Source organism: Haliotis rufescens, unplaced genomic scaffold (genome assembly GCF_023055435.1).
Source record: "Haliotis rufescens isolate VD_foot unplaced genomic scaffold, xgHalRufe1.0.p SCAF_12, whole genome shotgun sequence".
Lineage (NCBI taxonomy): Eukaryota > Metazoa > Mollusca > Gastropoda > Lepetellida > Haliotidae > Haliotis > Haliotis rufescens.
The window spans coordinates 10,280,050-10,300,933 of NW_025963802.1; the positions used below are offsets into that span (position 1 = coordinate 10,280,050).

Sequence of the window (20,884 nt, forward strand, 5' to 3'; positions counted from 1 at the left end):
TATTTACAGTAACAGATAAAGTTGTAATATTTCTGCATTTTGTGTAAATGGCAATTCACTCTCTGCAAGTTGGTTTGGCTAATTTGCACTCTTCATGAAAGTCGGGTTTTTGAGGCTGAAGATAATGGTTTTTATCAATTCAGCAATTGACATTATTTTCTCTGAAAGGCATGTCGGTACCCCTATGAATGTTCATGATCATAGTGAATGTACGGACATGTTTTTTTTATACTTCATTTCTATTTTTCAGAAAAACCTACGGATTCTACATCGACACCAGTACTTGTGCAGAAGAATCTATTTATATTTTAACTTATTTGATATTTATTTGTCGATTAAAGAATATACTAAGAAAATAATTCTTGACTTTTTTCTTGCATCATATAAACAGTCTTCAGTCACAGTCACCCGCCCGTGGGAAACAAATACAAAATCAATCTTGCTGCATGGATGATGTATTATCTAGTAGCAATAATCACTGTAATTCGAAAAGGACATCAGAAACAGATACTATATAATACATAAAGACCTCTACAAGTTAATATCGTACTGTAAATTCCGATATGACAGAGTGATTGTACCAAAGTTTATTCGTGATTATTTATTGGCAAAAAACACTTGTTTTGTACACAAAGTGATACAATACTATTACAACACCGATGATCTTATTAATTGTTTGGTCACTTATTTTCAGTGATCCATTCATATTATTTCCATTTTTCTTTTTACGTCCAATGGAATATGTTAAGGCAGATAGTCGAGACTGATTTATCTCTGGCGTTTTGAATTGTTAGTGTTCAACAGAAATAGTTATTTGACTACCATTTCAGTAGGTTCCTCTGCCTCTCTGCGAACATTTGATGTGACCCAGTGCGTGTGTATACATCTTCCTGCAACCTTTTGAGCGAACACGCAGTGTTATTACACATGTAGTACCAACTTTCATCGGTATACCGGTGGCAGGTGTCCGTCGGATCAAACATATGTCACAATGAGATCAATTCCATATACAGACACTTACAAATATGGAAATTCGGGATATTATGAAAAAAAGGAGGTGCTCATTTCTTGTCTCGGTGCATATGTCACAGTGAATGCAGACTGTAATTCCTCATTATTACATGTTTGAAGAGATGTTGAAACCCAAGCGATCCCACATGTGGACAATACATCGATGACACAGTTTATATGGTCCCCTCTTCAGATAATGTAACCCCACTAGATGTCAAATCGAATAGTCATAGATCTGAATGTATGCTTAGAAAGACTAATAGCTTATTTAAATACGCAATTATATAAACTGTATCAAGCGCATGAAAGTAAATAATGTAATACTATACATATTATAATTATCATCATGATTATTAATGGCACTTTAAATGACTTGTGAAAAGTGTATCACTGAGTTATTATTAAATGTCAACTGTATTGAATATAGGAAGAAAGTCAATCGAGACCCGCCTTGTAGACTTCAATCACTTTGATGAAACTCACAAGCTGATAAGGCGAGGGTGATCAAACATGGTTTTGACAATTGTATGTACATGTATGATTTCTTTATGGGATCATATTGGCCTCATGCTGGAACAATTACAGTATTTAAGAAATAAAACTATTATATACTCTTAAAAAACCCACGCAAAGCCAGATTTGTGTGATGTAGGAAAATACATTTATACGATCGCGAGGAACCGTACAAGGTATTGAGCCAAAATGTTGTTGAGAGAACACTTGGTGAATGTAGTCATCTCAGTTATCGGTACATAGCAAAAGTCCAGAGTGAAGGTCAGCAGCCATCGATAACGCGTATGCACCCCGTTGAAATCGATAGCGGCCTGACATCTCCTGCCAATGGAAGAGATGAGTATGCGAATCACATCCTGGGTAATGGTAGCCCACTCGGCCTGCAACGCAAAAGCCAACTGCTGCAACGTATTGTTGATGTCCGCGTGGCCGTCTATCCAATTCATCCCACAGCTGCTCTTTCAGGTTCAAATCCGGTGATTTGTTGTATGCGGTCGAGCGTTGTCGACCAGGAAAACACATTTGCCTTTAACTGCAAATGGGAGGGCGTGTGGTAGGAGAATTTCGTTGATCCGTAAGATTGCCCTGGATATGGACCAAACCTGTCCTCTCACGATGCGAGATATCCGCCCACATCATAACGCTACCCCCATCAAATCTGTCCACTTCCTGTACGCAGTTTCCGGCGTAACGTTCTCCCGTCTCACGTCTGTAGACCCGTGCTCTTCCATCCCCTCGACGGAGGAGAAATCTTGATTCGTCGCTGAACCAGACTTCTCTCCATCGCAGTTGAGGCCATACCCTGTGTTGACGACACCAATGCAGTCGCTGTTGAGGATGTTGTCGACTCAATGTGACGCGTCGGAAGGAGAACAGGAGACGTTGCTTGTATACCTGCTGCTCTTAAACGGTTTCGTACGGTTTGGTCGGAGTTTCTGCACAGTTCGTGTATTTGGGATGCGGTCGAGGTATCTCTGGTCATCCTTTCACGTAGGTGGCGCAGTTGAATGTAGCGATCTTGCGCGGTGGTGGTTACTCTTGGTCGTCCCGACCTTGGCCTATCACGTGTTGACCCATGCTGTTGAAACCGATCCCATAGCCTTGTGATGGTTCTGGGTGCTACATTAATTGAAAACCCTGGCTACAGCTGATCGGGATTCCCCTGCCTGCAATCGGCCAATGACGTTGTTTCTTTACACTTCTGTTTAACTTGGCATGTTGTTGAACTGTCACTGTTCGAATTATGCAGATGCCAGGCAATCACAAACCCTGCACTTTAATACCGTTCATTGTGCAGCTGCACGTGCAGTGCGTGCAGCCCCATGGCCCTTTTGTTAATGCACTGGGTGCGTTTTTCTGAATCGTACGTGTTTACAGACTAATGGTTTGCATGTCCTTGCTGGGATCATTTTGATCCGGGAAAATTATCACTGACACCATCAATACATTAAACCTCTTCATTTTGCACCTCTTGGTCCGCTAATTTTCCTTTTATGGCAAAATATATCCGTTTTGCGTTTCTTGTTTTGAAGAGTACATATCGATAAGTATACACCCATGCAGATACACAGCTTTAATCAGAGACAACATCAGTTTTCAATTCCATTCAGAAAGACTAATAATTTTAGAAGTTGTTCCAGGCTTGTAGGGGGATGAGGGGATAGTCGATTATTGTTTTTGCCTGAAATGGACAGACTTATCACAAGGAGACCCTGACGTTATCAGCAAAGCGTGAGTCACTGTTCCTTTCCACATGACATCATTTTGCCTAACGATGGAACGTTGACATATAACTTCACAAGTAATTTGCATATTACCATAAACACACAAGGTGTCTGAATCTATCGGTATGGCTTTGTCAGTTTGCGTGGTTGAGCGAGTGCCTCAAGATTCAGCTGATGTTAATTGAGTCGGTAGGGGTTCGTGTGCATATATTTGAAAGAAAGCGATTTAGATGAGCAACCGAGCTATAGATTGCAGATGAAAACTTGGTGAAGCAGTCCTTATCCTACAAATGTTTAGGCAAACATAAAACTTCCTTGTATGTCTATACCCATTGAACTCCAAAACTGACGTTTACGTCAGATCTCGGAAGTATTGCAAATGATCATGATAATGCCCTGAAAAGTAACGTCACCCTTCTACTAAATCCATTACAGACACCAAGACTACTGTCAATTCAATTATCAAAGTATATTATGTTCCTATTCCCAAAGAAAATATTTAAAGCTTCGCCTGTAAACCGTCCACTTGACGAATATGTTGCATCAGTAAGCTTTGCATGAGGACGTTTAAATGTATTCCGTCGATATGAGATGGAAAGTGATGCATTTGGCATCATATTATTCATATAAAAATGGTCGGAGGTGTTTACCCAAAAGTGGGGAGGGTTATATCATTATAATGCATTACGTATCTGTATTACATGTACATGATGCTTCAAGGTCGCAAATAGGATTTGTGTGTCCAGGGATCATTACCGATGGTTTCCTTATTAGTTCATAGACTAGTATGGAATTTAATCAATAACTTTCACGGGATATACACAACCGTGTCACCATTTGGGTTTTGCATTCCTATAGCATGAACCCATGTGATAGGAAGCAATTGCATCGATATATGCACCATAAGACAGTGTTTCATAAACACATGCTCATGATATAGATGGAATCGTACAATGGACAATGGACTTTTCACAGCTATTTACTTATGATTATCGAAAGGGTTTTAATTGATTTTATTTACTAGTCAGTGAGGATATATGCACACAAACACACATCTTATAATGAAACTTGGTAATGATTATGATACATAGGAATTTAAAACTCTGCGATTGATCATATCCGTGTACATAAAAACGTACTTTGTAAGTTTGATACAGTTTAATGCGTATAAAGGTACACGCTAAAGCACCTAATTTTTGTTGTACTTATGGAAATGAACCATGAACAATAATTTATAGAAAGAGCACAACAATTGCAGGCAGAAAATGAATTTGAAAAGTTCATTTGAAATACTCTACCTGATACTTTATGAGGCCCTGGTGTATCACCATTTAATACGACATGTATAGAATTCAATAGATCTGCAAAGGAATGATTACGTGCTTCGAATCATTCACAGTGTAATACATAAGAATATTACCTTTTTTGTACTCGTTTGATCAAGGTTGCAGCATTAAGTGCCTCAGCAAAGCGTGCAAAACGTTTTATGGTAGAAATGAGGGGAATAATTCCTAATTAGACACATCAGTGACAAAAATACGATGTCAGATGAATTTTTTTATTTTCATTTGTTCTTTATCAATATGTTCCCGCGTTCCTTCAGATAAAAACCGACTTGCTTTTGAATGCGTTTGTAACGGGTGTCGCGGGTGGGGCAGGATATGTTCACCTTTACGCGAACACGCGGTATCATGACTATTTGATAGCGATTCATAGAAACATGCTCGTACAATTGACTCTGCTTTAAGCAGAGATTTCTTATGAATATGGAAAGGGTTTTGTCGCTTTTATTTATTTACGTTAATGTGTTGACATGTCTTGAATGCTATACCTTCATAAGTAAGCAATATCTGACGACTCATACAACTTCATCCCATGATACTAAACTTCAAAATGCATGTCTGTGATTTCGTGGTCAAGTTTTTCCCAGATTTGTGCACATGGTATTAACATGTGTAACTGTCTTCGTATCAAAATATTCAATTACATGTGTCTAAATCACTGCCATGGACACACTGGACAGAGACATTCAACAGAAATGCGATCCTGAGATGTCAGACAATGCTGGTTTTGGGTTCGAATCCCTAATTCTTCCGATAATTTGACATCAGTGTGCATTGTTGATTTAGTGATTCGGGGTATCATAGGTCTGTGTACCGAGTTGAGTGTCAGTGTCCGTTTGTCAAATTCAAGATTGGCTCCCCAGTTTGTCAGTACATGTGATCCTGGGTTTCATCAAAGTGGTAAAAGTATGCAACCTGGGCTTATACACAGGCTGCATACTCATCACATCCACTCACCCTCTGACTTACGTCAAGGGGAGACACGTGAGAATGTTTCGAGTTGATTTTGTTGTCAGTTAAAAAACATTATCATAGCACTTGTGTTTTTATTAGCACGAAGGCCTACTAATTTTGTTTGGCACATTCTATTTAACAATTAACTTCTTTATCTAGTAGCCTTTAATGCATTGCCTTCATTTCGTCAAATTTGTCCTCGTAATGGTAATGGCGGTAATTCAATTTTGTGGTGTACAATTGTATCAAACTGCTAAATTAAAGTATATTAAAATAAAGAGGAAAGATTGTTTAGGTTAAGGATGTTGCACAATGCAATGAATTTTATTATTATTTGCCCTCGGCTAATATAAGATAAACGTTGACCATGTCAACTTATAATTACCCCATATTACTGCATATCCAGTCAGGGAAGAAGCAATTCTGACAAAGGTTCATTTCCTAGTATCGTTGTTTTCCTCTGTTTCCTTCGATAAGAACACAAATGTGCGAAGTATAAACGGGAGTCAGGTTAGATGTTTTTACATGTTCACGCACATTTACGTAAACAAACACCAAATAATTCCACAATTTACAAATCAAACTTACTTACAATTTACACTCAACCGTGAAAGTGACTGATGTGCTGACACATTATGCTCTAAGCAATGAGCATGTAACTTGTTGATCCCTGATTTACAATATTTCGCCTTTGGCGATTGCATAACGCCGCCCTTCATTGTTATAATATGTCTTGATCCACACTGGACGTGTGTCAGATTATGTTTACAAGCTTAAGTATGATGTATAGATGTGGTCATTACGTATATGTACTAGTATATAAAGGTTAACACATTGTTGGAGAAACATCATCATCACTTCGGTCCTACACTGAACATCCCGTGCAGCAAAGTCGAAAACGCCGTTACAAGTAAGTTTTCTCTTTTTGAAATGGCAATATATAAGTCAGGTGTGTATCAGTCGCCAAATTGATTAATATTACATTCCTATGATTGCTTTTAATCTTGTATTATACACATGCTTCGTACAAATATAAATAGCTTTATAAAAGCTAGCGGGTAAAGTCGATATACATTTAGAAGGTATACGTTTACACAACCGTGTATCCGATGGTCCAGATTTAATTACATAATTACGTGACACCCCAAACATCTTATCAGTCTGTTGCATACGTTGTAAGGATCACAATTATGTCATATTAACTGTGTTATTTTAGCGCATCACTATTTAGCCATGAAAAGATCACTTAAACAAATGGGAATCCCTTGTGTCTTAAATCTAAGTTCAAAAGTTAATAATTGTGACACGTTTTAAGCATGGGTCTGTTCAGTTATAATAATATAGTCTAGATATGGCAGTCATTGCCTTCTACGTTGTATTGAAGCACAAGAACCCAAACATATTAAATATCTAATACTTCATGGCTGCCTTCGCAAGAACAATTCAATTGCCTTTTGTGTCTTAAGTACAGTAAAGTTTATTCCTTTAGTTATTTCAAGAGAAGTTAGTTCCAAATAAAAAGGTTAAAGTCCTCTTTCTGCTATAGCAGCGTCTCCTCATATATGAAGATAGATATGTGATGAGGGTACTGTGTCTGTCCGTGATAGATATTTTGGCGTTATCCAGTTCCTCGTTGACTTTTGTCCAATATATACTGACAGGATGAATAAAGGAACAGATGTAAAGAATATTTGGGATGTTCGTTTGGCAAGATGATCGGAAGCTAATTGGCAATGTAATAACCTATCAGCCACTGTGTCTCAAATATTTTGTCAGTAAATATTCATGTTGAAAGTGGCCAATAGTGTTAATAGTTTGCCCTCATCAATATGTGAAACTAATTGATTTGGAGAATCTTTCTTCTACTTACATGTATTTATATCGGCAAACATCTGGTGATACAATACATAATAGTGCATATACTCATTCTTGGCTTCATTTTACTTCAGCCTCTTCCACAATGCAACTGAAACACGTCTTCCTCCTCCTTGTCGTCGCTGTTGCTGCCGCTAGTGCATATAGAACGGTCGGTTCCAGTAACAGATATCCATATGGTCGCTATGGTTATGGCTATGAGATTGAGTTCCCTGACTTCCCCGATTTCGAGTACCCCCTGTACATGCTGGGACGAGGTGGTCGACGTGGAGGACGTGGAGGACGCAGGTCACAAAACACTTACAACACATTCGCCAGACTCGCTACACTGGATGCTTTAGACTTAATCTAAGGTAAATCAGATATCCCTCGTGTTGATGTCATGTTATGTTGGGATCCCGTGCTAAGATCCCGAGTACATCCTACTTGTGGTGCACACTGATTAAAGTTGGAATCGATGAAGACAGAATTTACCTATTTGTTATAACGTTGATACTCCATCAATGCTACGTTTCGGCACGGTGCTAGATTCAGGCAACACCGAAACGTTGCATTTAAAGAATAATGACATTGTAATATGTAAGCGAGCTCTGTATTCATTAATACTAACTTCTAAAATACCACTTCCAGATAACGTTGGGATGGGAAGTGTGGCATTGTAAATTATATACCATCATACACGTACCTTGATTGCTTAAATCGAATAAGTATATTGCCTCATCCAGAATCGACTATTTACAGTAACAGTTTTTTGTACATGGTTATCTACTCTCTGCCTTGTTTAACGTTGCATTGATCAATTTGCACTATTCATGCAAGGTTAAATAATGCCAGATCGTTATTAAGGCTGACACACAACATCCATCATGTTTATGTTTTGTGGCCCGTGCTATTAGAGATCCCGAGTAAATCCTACTTGTGGTGCACGCTGACTAAAGTTGGGATCGATGAAGACCTATTGGTTGTAATTAAGGCCTATATTCCATCAATGATGACGTTTGGATGGGAGGTGTGGCATTGTTAATGATATACCATCGTATGCGTACCTTGACTGCCAAAGTCGTTGTTCATACCACCAATAACTGTATTGCCTCATCCAGAATCGACTATTTACAGTGACAGATAAAGTTTTGTGTAAATGGCAGTTCACTCTCGGCCTTGTTTAAAGTTGCATTGGATAATGTACACTCTTCATGGAAGCTTAAATAATGCCAAGTCATTATGTAGGCTGATGACAGTAGCTTTTATCAATTCAGCAATTTACATTATTTTCTCAGAAACGCATTAATACCCCAATAAATGTTCATGATCATAGTGAATGTACAGACATGGATTTTAACAACTTTATTTCTACTTTTTAGAGAAAACTACTGACTCTACATCGGCACCGATACTTGGAAGGAATCTATAATTTATATTTTAACTTATTTGATATTTATTTGTCGATTAAAGAATATTCTAAGAAATTAAATCTTGACTTTTTATCGCATCATTTAAACAGTATTCAGTGAGAAACAAAATCAATCTTTCTGCATGGATTGTGTTTTATCTTGTATCAATTTTCACTGTTATTCGAAAAAAACATATCCTATCCTTTAGAAACAGATAGTTACTATATAATACATATAGACCCATAAAAAGTTAATCTCGTACTATATATTTCCATAATGCATGACTGCAACATTAATTTTCTGGCGACAGACATTTGGTTTTGTACACCAAGTGATACAATCATACAAAAACACAGAAACCGATGATCATATAAAATGTTTGGTCAATAATTTTCAGCGATCCATTCATATTATTTCAATCACTTCTTTGCCTTTCACGTCCAATGGATTCTGTTAAGTCAGATAACCGAGACTGATTATTCTCTGGCGCTAGCGTTTTGAATTGTTAGTGGAATAGTAATTTGACTACCCTTTCAGTGGCTTCCTCTGCTTCTTTGCAACATTGGATGTGACCCAGTGCATGTGTATGCGTGCGACTATCTGAGCGAACACGCAGTGTTATACATGTAGTACCAACTTTCATCGGTATACCGGTGGCAGGTGTCCGTCGGATCAAATACATGTCACAATGAGATCAATTCCATATGCAGACATTTGCAAATATAGGAGATCAGGATATTATGAAAACAATGAAGGTGCTCATTTCTTGTCTTGGTGCATATCTCACAGTGAATTGTAATTCCTCATTAATTATTACATGTTTGAAGGGATGTTAAAACCCAACTCTTAATGCAACTCTATATTATAATCGACCCTACATGTGAACAATGTATCGATGACACAAAATTATAGTCCCTTCTTCAGATAATGTAACATCAATAGATTTTGAATTGAGTGGTGATAGATCTAAATGTATGCTAAGGAAACCTAATTGCTAATTTAATACACAATAATATAAACTATTAAGCGCATAAAGTACATAATTAAATCATAATTATTACTCTTGATCAGGTTGAATTAAGACAAGTGGAGCTCCCAGTTACATTGTGCCAATGCAGATTTACATGTACAATTGATATTGATGCAATAGAGAATGTTGCAACTGAAGAAGAAACGGATACAAACAGATGTATGTACACTAACAGTAACACTTGTGTCCGCTGTACGTATGTACAAACGTCAAACAGAGCTGAACATGCAGACATACATATATATGTAAAGCCGACTGGCATTCCCCACCAAGTTCGTGTAAAGTTTGCACATTCTGACGAGGCCTGGAGGCCAAATTGGTGCAGTGGAAAAAGAGTAGTGGCGGTTGCGGATTAACGTGTTTCGGACAAGTGAGGGCGAGTTTAGATAGTTCAATGGGGCCGCCAAGGAAACACTATACATAATAAATAAATCACATTAAAGAAAAGAATCGCCTGCACGGTGGAGTTTATAGAGAGCATCTGTCCGGAGAACGGACGATCGATGTTTCGATACCCTTGCCAACAGAAGTTAGAAGATGGTACGCCTTGTTTCCCTGAGTGACAAGGACTGGTCAGCTCTGAGTCAGTATACTGTGTCTGAGTGGGGTAAAAATGTTAAACTGCGTTACGGTATCCCAGTGGGTTCGCAGTTAAACCAGTATACGTCAGGACTAGTACCAGCAGCCACTTACCCACGTGCACGTATGCATGCACGTCGCTTTACAAGCGAAATAATCTTGAACGCAACAGGTTCATTCACGATGCTCACTTGAATACACAGGTAAGCTTAACAGTATTGAACATTGGAAGAAAGTCAATCAAGACGTTCATGTACATGTAGACTTCAGTCACTTTGGTGAATCTCACTAGCTGATAAGTGATCAAACATGGTATTGACCATTCTAGGTATGATTACTGTATGGGATCATGCTGGGCAGTATGCCGGAACAATTACAGTATGTATTTAATAATATATCTATAAGATACACTCATGTAGATACACGCATTTAATCAGAGGGAACAACAGTTTTCAATTTCCATTTATAAAGGATCATATTTACAGTTGTTCCAGTCTTGTAAGGAGATGAAGGGATAGTCGATTTTCACAAAAAGACACTTACGTTATCAGCATGTACTTTGAAAATGACATCATTTTGCCTAACGATTTGCCGTTATCATTCATGTTGACATATAACGTCACTGTTAATTCTCTGTCTGTTTGCGTGGTTGAGCGAGAAGCTCACGATTCAGATTATGTTATATGAGTCGGTGAAGGCTCGTGCATATATTTTGAAGAAACGATTTAGATGAGGAGACAAGCGACAGATTGGAGATGAAGACATAATGAAGCAGTCGTTATCCTTAAAACGTATAACTTCCTTGTTTGTCTATTCCAATTAAACCCCCAAAATTGACGTTTACGTCAGATCTCGGAAATATTGCAAATGGTCGGGATATTGCCCTGAAAAATAGCGTTACCATTATACTAAATCCATTGGAGTGACCAAGACTACTGTCAATTCAGTGGTCCAAGTATGTCTCTAGTCACAAAGAAGAAACGTGTCACCATTTGGGTTTTGCATTTCCAAACCATGAACCTATGTGCATCGACGCAACATGTATGTTTCGACAACAATCCTTCTGAAGCTGTAACATTGAAATTATGCTGGACATAACATTTCCGGATATAAATGTCAGAACATTAACAATCACCACCACACCTGCAGGGAAATTAACAACAACAAAGACAGCAGGAGCAGCAGCAGCAGCAGCAACAAAAACCACAACAGTGTTAGCATTAAGAAATACTTTCAAATAAAGGAAGTCACGGATGGCCTAGACGACTTATAGATCTGTTTGTCGACTAGAATAGTTGTCTTAATGTAAATTGACGTACATCTTGTGTTCTGATTTGTTTGCTGCTCTATTGATACAATGTAAAATACCCAATTATGCGACTTATGTTTTTTACGTTTAAATATGAATACAGCTTAACTAAATAATATATATACTACTCAAAAGAAGTTAAGGAACAAACGATTCTTTCATATTACTATAGTTAATCTGTCATAATCTGAGATATTAACTATAGTAATATGAAAGAATCGGGTGTTCCTTTACTTCTTTTGAGTAGTATACATAACTACACGTACATGTAAAGCCATGACACGTACATACCTTTTTGTTAAACTCGTAGAAATAACTAGCTAAATTGAGGGGCATGCGCAAAAAAACGTATACCGAGATTATTTTTTATGAAATTTAAAATTGAAAGGACTCCTGTTCACTCAATCCTGCAACAGTTTGTAAAGAGTAATCTGTACGTGACTGGGTAATTTTATGCAACAAATAAATAAGTTCATTGAAGACTGGGGTGAGAAATGATCAGCAGTTGTGTATTATGCGAAAAAACACCTATAAGTTTATAATGTTTTAAATCAAGTGATATTTTAGAAACTCCATTTAGAAGTATACTTTGTGTGCTGACTGGGCGCCATTACATTTTTGATATTATATAATATGATCTAATTATTCTTTGGATGTAATATCACTAAATTAAGATATTTTCATTCGTCAATCAAACATATATGATACAATCAGTTTATAATGTGGTCATTTCTGAAAACCGGAATACTGATTTCACGCATCTGCTGTCTGCAGATCAAATTATCCAACACATACTCAACCATTTAACTTTCTAAATCATCTGATCACTGACTAGCATGTAGTAATTGCAACCCCAATGTATATGACAACATGAGTGACAGGTTGTAAATCATGCATAAAACTAACCCTGGTTTATGGTCCATAGAGTCGACATACACACAACTAAACATGATTTAATCATAATGACATGATTTCTATGATGTATTATAATGAATATTGTGTATATATACACCACTCATTGCTTTACTTTCTATACAGTTGTTCCAGTCTTGTTCCTGACTATAGCCACACGTGCAGGTATGCTACTTATATCTTGTTTTATGTTAATTTTCATTTCACAATTGTATTTGCATACCATTGTCTGCATCGCAACCTTAGTCAAAATATATATCAACGAGTGTTTAGAGAAAACATGCAGCTTTATTGAAGTTTGGTGCAATAGTCAATGTCCACGGTACAGGTTGTGCAGACTATGTTATATATTATGTAATGATGTGATAATAACTGAACGCGTCTATACCTATTGCAGTAATCACCAAACCAAGTCATGCAGCTGAAAAACGTCTTCCTCCTCCTTGTCGTCACTGTCGCCGTCACAAATGCCTTTAGAAGGCCCAGCTTCAACAACATCTATGCCCTGTATGCATACAGCGACATGGACACCCCGGACTTCCCCGACTTCTACAACCCCTTGTACAGCTACATGATGGGAAGACTCGGCAGTCGTGCTGGTCAGAGAACAAACAACAATCTCAGGAATCTGTTCAGGATGAAAGCTCTCGACCTTATCTGAGGTAACTATAACAATGTACCCTCCCAAATGTTCTGCTTGTAACTATATCAAGCATGTTTAGAAATTATATTGTCTTGAGTAGACGGTCGACGTTGTTCAACTGATCTCATGAATAGCATTCTGACAAGGTATTCATATTAATATTGATGTTGGTACTGATTCTGAATGACAGAAGCAGCAATTCTTGACACTATTCTTTCATAATTTTTCAGATACCGTTCTACTGTAATGTGAAGACATCAACTGAGAGGTGCCAATGAAGTTCGGTTTGGAAAAAAGAAATAAAACTACTTTAGTATCTCTATATATATGTTTGATTTATCTCTTTTTGGAATGATGGGAACAATGTTTGATGACAATTATTGACTATCCAAGCTGTGATATAGCGGGAATATTGCAAGGAGGGAAAGACTATAGTGACTCACTCATATTACATGTACATGTATATCTTAATAAAACAATGGGTCCTGCCCAATATCAACGGCCGGTATTGAAGTATTTTTGAAACTGTAGTAGCTTGATGGACCTGTGGCCCTCTCATCAGTTTGTGGTCGTCATGCCCGTAACGCATGACTATATATTTGAACATCTGTCACAATCAAATTTCCTTCTCTTCTCAAACTTGAAGAATTAAATGTCTGACAAGCATTATGCAATGGGGGTGAGTGAGTGAGTTGGGTTTAACACCGCTTTTAATAGTATTCAAGTTATATCATGGCGTGTCAGATTAATTTTGGAGGAAAGCCCGAAGTGAATCAGGTCTCAGACGTTTACCACTTCGGTGAAACCCACGAGCACGGGTATGGTGCTGACAAACCTAAAACCATAATCGGGGCGAACCGGGGTTCGAACCCACAATCATAGGTTTCTGGCAATCCCAAGGGACGCAGCTCTGCTCAGCGAACCGCGGCGCCTCAGACGACTGGGCCACCCGTGCCCCCTTTATTCAATTGGAGGACACCATCAAATTGAAACCTGGAACACCAGTTAAATTCAGGCACTCCAGGATTCTTGGCAGAAGTGTGTAGAGCTTGGAGGGGATTATGTTGAAAAGTAATTGACCCGTCGTAATATGACCCAATGGATTGCTTCTTCGTTCATTATAAATCCACGATATGGTTTACATAAATGTAGTGGATTCATTATCTTCTACTACTTGTGTATAGCTACTGTAACGCAGTCAATGGCAGCGTGCTCCGAAGGGATGAAAAGCAATTACGGAAGAAATGGGATTGTGTGCTGTGGAAATCTTTCACTGCGTCTGAATACTTCCTTGATGAGTGTCTTTTTTCTCAATCTCAAATTTGAAAATCATCACGTGTGGCTGGATGAAATGATCACCACTTCAACACGCGAGTACTTAAACAAGTGTTTAAAAGTTGTGTCTTACGATTTGCGGGGTGTTTTTTAAGAGTGTTTGGTGCCGAAAATTTTCAGTTGATGTAATTGGATGTTTTGTTTGTTTGTTTGTTTTTTGTTGTTTAACACCTCACGCGGCAATATTCCAGCTACTTTAGTATGTCTTTGGATGTCAGCGTCCATGATGTTTTTAACCGAAGCAGTCTTGTCAATCCACCTGGTTGAACCGACGACATATGAATGAATGAATTAATTAATGTTCTTTATTTCCTCCAAACATCATAATAAGGTTGACACAACACATGACATGAATATACATAAACAATGAATTATTAGATTATACAGATAAGTTGGATTGAATTATTTACATTGCTGATATTCTTTCACAGGTACCGTATAGATTTTAGGTTCCATGAACTAATTTCTTTTGACACATTGCTTATGAAATGGGCCCATTGTCCAAGGTCCATATCATCTGAGACGTGTGATACCACCTATCATGTCTTCTGAACAGTCTTCAAGTCTTTATACCGGTCTAGCATTATTGACTCGAACAACTTTTCGTACATTACTTTTCTCTGTCGAAATAGTCTTTCACAGTTCAACAGTTGATGTTTCAACTATATCGTCATACTCGTCATTACATGAAAGACATAGTTCATGCATTATAGGGAGTATACCACGCTAAGAGTATACATTGGTCTACTGTATAGGTTAGACATACTCCACTGCAATGTGGCACCAATTTATTGTGGATGCAGTAGAATCGATTCAGATCTAGTTTTCTTTGATATTTGTTCAGACCATCTCAGCTTCTCTTTATCATCAATTGCTTTGATGACAAGTTATCCGAGTTATTATCCCAGTCAATGGATCATCGTATCGTATCGTATAAGTGCGTGGATCGATGCTCATGATGTCAATCACTGGACAGTCTGGTCCAGATTCGATTATCTACAGACCACAGTCATATAGCTGGAATATTGCTGAGTGCGGCGTTAAACAACAAATAAACAAACAATGGATCAGCTCCCTGGGGACTATACAGAGGCTGGACAACTTCCAACGTGAATTATATCCTGATCCTGATCATTCGGACTTACGCTCTCGTACCACGTGGCTTTTAGCATATAATTCTTCAGAGACAACAAACTTGTTTTTTCAAATGTTGATTTTATTCGTAAATTTGTAGTTAAATCTAAAACCCTTCAAATTCCGCATATGTCTGCCATTTACATGTCTTATGTCACTCGTTGTATTCTGCAAAGAAACAAATAAAACCGATATATTTATATCACCACTTGTTCTTAGTTTTCTGTAGGAAGACATTCGATGCATCTTTTCGTAATATCTACATATGACATTGATCTTATTTGTATAAATGTCTGAGACACCATTGGCCGATGCCTGCTGAAAAGTTACACGAACGATGTGTATTACTACAGATGATCGCAAGTATTAATTCATATTCTAAGATGCAAAGACACAGAGCAAGCAATTGAAAAGGTAGTCAAATATCTTTTGCCAATGAAAAGCTACAGAACCTGTCACTACACAATCGATTTCAGGTTCTGTATTTCTGAAGGCAGAAACAAATGTTACGCCCGACAATTAATACATTTTTCGTCAGACTACACACATCACATTGTGTACGCGCGCGCGCGCGTGTGTATGTGTGTGTGTGTGTAAAAGAGTGTAAATAGGAAACAACTGACTAGTTTTCACCTGCCTCAGATGAGGTCATAAGCCTCAAGTCTGGCAAGATTCCTCAAACTGTTGTAGCGATTTGTGTTTTGTCTGCTCTGTCTGCCTTGTCGACGACCGCTCGTCATCAGATATCTGTACATGTAGCTATCAAATTCGGGGAAGTCGGGAAGCTCAATGTCGTAGCCGTAGCGACCGTAACGCCCTTGGTTCCTCAGAGAGTTGTACTGACCCCTGTAGGCGGCTGTCATGGCCACAGTGGCGACCAGAAGTAGACAAACAATCTTCAATTGCATGGTTGTACTTGAAACGGCTGAAATAATAAACGTTAGTCACAAGTACTAGAATGTTGTCAGTCGTCATTACATATTACAAGAATACTTGCATATGTAAACTCTCACACATATTAACATGAACAAATATGTCTATTATCAATTGTATTGATAAACGTCGACAGCATGATTGTGGTCTGTTCTTTACAATCAGAACATGATTTACTGCCATAACATGTGCATGCATGACCATAGGAAACTGAAGCATACCTGTGTGTGGAAAGACTGATTCAAATATTCTGGGTCAATGGAGGAGAGTGTCCAGTTAAACTTTTGTCTTGTTTTATATACACTGCAAGTATTGCTCACTGAGCATTAAAGCATATATATGGCATATTTATCACTTCTGAACCGTCACTCCAATAATGACATCATATTGTGATCACCGATGCAACACCTGGTTTTCTTCAGGCGACAATAAACCACAACATTTTGTATGGTAATTGGCATATGTAAGGATCATGTTTGAACATTTAGTAAATTATTGGGAAAATCGTCAGGTGACATGCGAAACGGGTTTGACATATCACTCAGGTAAGCCAGGACAGTGCATCATGATGGAGGTAGTCTGGTAATGTTTGTACTATCTTGTTAATATTGTAAATTATTATCTGTTACTCGGCTGTCCGCCTCCTTGGTGTAGTGGACAGAGAGTCTGCCCGAGGAGCGGAAGATCGGTTGTTCGATCCCCTGATCAAACCGTAAAAGACGGTTCTTCGTTCGGCATTGAGGAGATAAAACAATGACATGTCGGCTCGGAGTCAGTTAATTGTGTCTGAGTGGGTTATTAAAGTTAAACTAAGGCATGTGGGTTAGCACAATGGGTTGGCACTTTAAACCTGAATAAATCCGGAATAGCACAAGCAGCAAAACACACACACACACACACACACACACACACACACACACACACACACACACACACACACACACACACACACACACACACACACGCACGCGCACACACACGCACGCGCACACACACACACACACACGCACACACACGCACATGCACGTCGCTATGTAAGCGTGAGCGCTGTATTAAATTTCAACCCAACCTCACCTCATGACTGATTGTGTGCCGTAAAAGGCGACAATGCTTGTCGTAAGAGGCGACTGACGGGATCGAGTGGTTAGGCTCACTGACTTGGTTAATGCATGTCCCAATTGCGTGGAACGATGCTCATGATGTAAATCACTGGATTGTCTGGTCCAGATTCGATTATTTACAGACCGCCGTCATATAGCTGGAGTGCGGCGTTCAACAAAAAAAACCTGATTGTGTGTCATTATACTCCGATTACTGGGTCATTGCTAGTGCTTTTTGCGGTCATTGGTTTCCTGGTCCAGACTTAACTGCAGGCAGATGTGATTTAGCTGGAATATTGCTGGCTGTGACACAACGCAAAGTTGACTCACTCATTCACCTACGCTTATCATTCGTTTAAATTCAACGTTTATATATTGTCACCGACCAGTTGCTGAATAATTCTAAACACATACAAGTGGGAGATAGGAAGTAGGAGGCTTAACATACTTTAACAATGTCCAACGTGTCTGTGTTTATTCAGTATAGTTATCCGTCGAAATAGTATAGTTATTAAATATATATAATGATTTTCGATGATCAAATAAATACGATTACCCCTCGTATCTTTTGATATGAAATATATCAGTACTTTTTTGTTTAACTCTTTTTGATAAATATCAGATAAAGGTTGGAGTGTTATTACTTATTTGACAAGAGCTGAGTGGGAATCTGTTTGTACTTGAGTACATGTTTGAGGGTGACTTGCAAACTGAAAATACGGTGTTATTGAAAACCATGCTTTTAAAATGAAGTATATTTGTTTGTGTATTATTAATAGAGTTGTACATCTATATGTATCATGTTAATGTCACTGGCCTGAGATCACAGAACAAAGAACGCATTAATGTGTCAGGGCTTTCTACTCTTAAATTCAACAGTACTACTCAGGACCTATATATAGCAGTTAAGGCTAATTTTATCCATCTTCATCAGTGATCACTTATTTGTATATTGTTTTTGTGAACTTGGAAAGAAACACTCTACTTTAAGATCAGTAAATTATTTATTCTTTTTTTAAATAGCTAAAGTGATAAAACAAAACTTAGGTGCACTTTACCAGCCATACAGTCATGTTTTAGGATAGGATAGGATAGGATAAGTTTTATTCCATACTGAAAGGCCTCAGGCCAATAGTACAATTCTGTTTTCGGGAGTGGTTACAGATCCGTTTAACAGGTCATATTCTAATTAACATAGCATGATAAATGAACATTGATACAATTTTTGTAGAGTGAGATGTACATAACAAGGCAGATCAATATATTTTCTTCTAAGGTGGTCGTATTTTGGACAAACTAACAGAAAATGAAACTCATCTTCAATCACATTTAAATCACATTGCTCACATATTCTCAATTCTCTGTCTATGTTTCTATGCCTGCCTACTTCGATCCTAAGTCTATGAGAGCTGCATCTAAATTGTGCTAAACTTATTCTAAACCTTTTCAAGTTGATGTCAAACAAATAGTATTCTCGGGAAATTGTTGTCTTGAAAAGCTTGTAATAATTGCATGTTTCTGAACTTAAAACATTCGATGTCCATTTTTGTAAGTATATATCCTTAAGTCTTTGGCGTAAAGATACTAAAAATGAATCTGGATTGTTTGGTACACATTGATTATGCCAAACATACCCATAACCGCAATCATTTAATAACTACTTTACATCATATACCCAATTGCGGATTCCATGTTTTTCATACAATAACATCATATTGTAACATTTTCTAGGTAATCTATCAATAGGCATTTTCAGAATCTTGAACCAATACTTGAGAATTCTAATATGTTGAAATATGTAAAGTGGTACACGTCCACATTCACCATATACCATAACACTCGATGTAGAGTTTTTTACGCCAAGGAATCGTTTACAAGCATATAGATGGACCAGTGCAATAGTTCTGTATTCAGGATGTCCCCAGACCTCTGCTCCATATAAAAGAATTGGAGTAATTTTTGTATCAAATATTTTAAAATCATGTTTTGTGAATTTGTATCCCTTAATTAATTGCGTCATTGTGAATCATACCCACCAGCCTTGCACTGAATCATTGAAGTCAATCGTAAATATTCAACCCTTAGACACTAAAATGTGCGAAAAGCAGGTGTTAGGAAAGAAACAAGTATACTTATTTCACTGTGTGGACAACATCGTAAAACATGCATGTTGAAGAAGTAAATGTTCCAGACAACTTCTAGGGAAAGGAACCATGTTTCAGGTACACAATTTAAGAATTAAAAACAAAACAACATTTGATGAATATGTACGTAATTACCACTCATGACATCGAAACCAATGATGTATGTACCTGATATAAAATCAAATTTATATGTTCACTGACGTTTCCGCTATTTCCGGTTATTTATTTGGTTTGGTCTACATATAATTACAATAGTGTAAACATTTTGAACTGAACATAACATATATTGGATAACACACTTGCGTTTACTGTCATCTAATATAAGGGTAACGCTATTTTTCAGGGTATTATCATTTGCAGAAGCCCGAGATTTAGTACAATTCATCATATTGTGAACCGCTGTCTCCTATCAAGCACAACACGTCAATATAATTTGTGAATCATTTTCTCTTATCTACATGTAGTGCAATGCATCATATTGTGAATCACTTTCTCTTATAAAGCACAACACATCAATATTGTGGATATAAATTGTCAATGCAAGAGAATAACCAGCCCAGATTTTCTGCCGAAACAGATTCCACTTGGCGTAAAGGACAAATATCTGTGGAAATTATATGAATGGACCACTGAAAATCAGTCATGACACCAGGTGTTCACGAAAAGGGTAAGCATGCCCTTCTTTCTAGTGCATACATCATATATACTGTGAATAATTCCGTCCTGACTTTTATAGTCAGTTAACTCCCTTGCATGGAGAAGGTGTTCACTGGTTCCTCGCGTATGATGCTCATATGCACATGACCTTTTACAAAACCCTTATAAATCAAATATGAGGAAAACAACATCATTAATCTTTTCTGACGCTAAACCCCCAAGCTTATGGTGTACATCTAAATTGGTGTAGGCGCCTTTTGTATTGTCTGTGTACCCATCGTCAAGAACTGCTATGAA

General features: G+C 37.8%; 2 long non-coding RNA genes across 2 annotated transcripts; one reads left to right on the forward strand and one right to left on the reverse strand.

The window, feature by feature from the left end:
• Window positions 1–6,402: 6,402 nt before the first annotated feature.
• Window positions 6,403–8,888, forward strand: LOC124143920. The gene is made up of 3 exons (XR_006862346.2): window positions 6,403–6,455; window positions 7,495–7,773; window positions 8,782–8,888. It is a non-coding gene; the product is annotated as an uncharacterized LOC124143920 (long non-coding RNA).
• Window positions 8,889–15,888: 7,000 nt separating this feature from the next.
• Window positions 15,889–16,940, reverse strand: LOC125378349. Its single transcript, XR_007220214.1, has 3 exons — window positions 16,908–16,940; window positions 16,387–16,678; window positions 15,889–15,921 (listed from the first exon to the last, which is right to left on the reverse strand). It is a non-coding gene; the product is annotated as an uncharacterized LOC125378349 (long non-coding RNA).
• Window positions 16,941–20,884: the final 3,944 nt, after the last annotated feature.